Genomic DNA, 2,877 nt, shown 5'->3' on the forward strand with positions numbered 1-2,877 from the left:
AATCAATACTTTTATGCACGACTTAGGGTGATAAAATAGCAGCACAGGAGAACATATGTTTATTGGTACACATATTGAGGAATTACGTCGCAATATCACGAGGGCTTGAGATGACCCAATTTGTCCAGTTTGATCCCACTGAGTTGGCTCTGAGTCAAGTCTTTGGAACGGGCTCTTTATTCTATTCTCTCACCATACCTGTGTGAAATGAGTAGCTGGCATGTAACCACATTGTCTCGGTCAAGAAAGAAATATTATAAGAGTGTCTGCCTCATGTCTCGTCCCGTAAACTCCGTTCTCTCACCATACTCGTGTAAAATGAGTCGCTGGTCTGTTTAACCATTTTGTCTCCGTCATAAATGAAACACCGTCACAATGCCTTACAGGTGATATGTTTCGTCCTACAAACTCTATTCTCTTACTGTACTCCTGTGAAAAGAGAATAAAAAGAGTACCTGGGCTGAAACTTCATTGTCTATGTCTGGAAAGAAAAGCTATAAACTCCATTCTCTCACCATACTCGTGTAAAATGAGTATCTGACCTGTAACCACACTCTCTCTCTCTCTCTCTCTCTCTCTCTCTCTCTCTCTCTCTCTCTCTCTCTCTCTCTCTCTTTCTTCCTTTCTCTCTCTCTGTCTACTTCTGTAAAAAAAATCCCTAACAAATAGGGATTGCTTTACAAGCGTCATTTTTCTTCCTATAAACTCCATTCTCTCACTGTACTCATGCAAAATGAGTACTTGACTTGTAACCACCTTGTCTCTGAAAAAAAACAAAACAAACAACCCAAACTGCCATTGTCTACACTAACAAACTCTATTCTCTTACTGTACTCATGTGAAAAGAGTACCTGGGCTGTAACTTCATCTCTATGCCAGGAAAGAAAAACGATAAACTCCATTCTCTCACCATACTCATGTAAAATGTGTACCTGACATGTAACCACCCTCTCTCTCTCTCTCTCTCTCTCTCTCTCTCTCTCTCTCTCTCTCTCTCCCCCCCTCTCTCTCTCTCCATCTGGAAAAAAATCCCTAACTAAAAGTGAGTGCTTTACACGTGTCACGTCTCTTCCTATAAACTCCATTCTCTCACTGTACTCATGCAAAATGAGTACTTGACTTGTAACCACCTTGTCTCCGAAAAAAACCCCAAACCAAACTGCCATTGTCTAACACTAACAAACTTTATGTCTCATCCAACGTGTATTTATTTGCAGGTCTGGCAACCCAAATTGTCAAGTACTCACTGTTGAAATGGGAATACTCTCAAGCTAACGGAAGCATTCTCCATGATAACAATGTTAAAACGGTTGGATATCAGACTTGGAAATATGTGCATATCAATCTCGTCCTAACAACTATATTTTCACACCATATTTGTGTAAAATGAGTACCTTAGGACCTATAACGGCGATGTCTCTCTCTGGGAAGAAAAAAACCCAAACTACTCGTAAGAGTGCCTTACATGTGTCATGCCTCATCCTATAAACTTCATTCTCACACCATAAACTAGAGCATTTATATAGCGCAATAGCCACAATACTCAAAGCGCTTTACAAGGGGCTCCTGGCCAACCGCAACCCTTAACATGTAAGACGGTACATGACGCCCGTTAGGCGGTATTACAATTTTTTTTCGGACAGAGACAACTCTATTAACGGCCAGGTACTCATTTTACACATGAGTACGGTGAGAGAAAGTGTGTAAAGACTCAACTATGCGCCGAGCGAGGCTCGAACCTAGGACCTTTCGGTCCGAAAGCGAGACCACATAGCCGCACAACTTCTGTAAAATGAATCCCTGTTCTGTAACCACACTGTCTCTCTCTGGAAACAAAACCCAATAGTGAGAGCCTTACAAGCGTCATGTCTCATCCTATAAACTCAATACTCTCACCATACTCCTTTAAAATGTGCACCTCATCCGTGACCACGTTGTTTCGTTATCCAGAATTTTTAAATTTTCCATTTATCTGAACGTCGTTGTTTGACGCATTTTTAAAGACTTAGTAGCGTGTAAATAGAAAAAGACAAAATGTATAGTTAGTTTTGGGAGATAATATATTTTTTTCTGTCTTGTAAATCATCTCTTTGTTACGTTTTATTTACATATTATCTATGATTTGTAATTATTAGAGTATATTCCTCTTCTTAGTGAGGACTTGTGCTTGTGTCTAGATGAGACTTTTAGGTGATCCCACACAAGTACTTTGATAGTGTGCTCTTGGAATCTACATCTGTTTCCTATTTGAACCAATTCTTCTCCTTTGTCTTACCTTTTCTTGGTAACTCGAACAGTACTTCGCGAAATCCCAGGTTTGAGATTTTTTGCCAAGATGAGGGTCATTTAAATCGATCTATATCTGAAGGACGAGTTTTCTGGCCAAATTTTCAAATATGGGTTTTCCCAGAGTCCTACGGCAGAACTGTGCCAAAGCGTTTAGTCTTACGGGATGAGGAAACATGTACAGTTGTTTCATTTGCTGAGTTGAATGAGGATCAGGTAAAAATTGACTGATTCGAAGTCGATCTCTTTTTCTTTGTGACTAAAGTGCTCTCCAAACTGTGAGCTAATGTTGTTCCTAAGAAGAAGAAGAAAAAATCGAAGAATTTTAGAGATGATATTTTGGACTCTGATTTTTATTAGATTTCAAAGTGGAAGCAACCAAACATCCATTAAAAACGTTCATTTCGTAACTCAATCCTTTCTTTATCGCTCTTGTTACTTTGACACATCATCTTAAAATTTGAACAGTGTCATTGACGAAACAAAAATTAAAAGAAATAAAATTCGCTTTATTCAACCTAAAGAAGAAATCTGTCTTCCAAGGGAAGACTAGAATAACCCAGGCGTCGTCCGCAATGTAGCGCCGCAAAC

This window comes from Berghia stephanieae, chromosome 1 (genome assembly GCF_034508935.2).
Source record: "Berghia stephanieae isolate SIO BIC M18660-M18661 chromosome 1, UCSD_Bste_1.3, whole genome shotgun sequence".
NCBI lineage: Eukaryota > Metazoa > Mollusca > Gastropoda > Nudibranchia > Aeolidiidae > Berghia > Berghia stephanieae.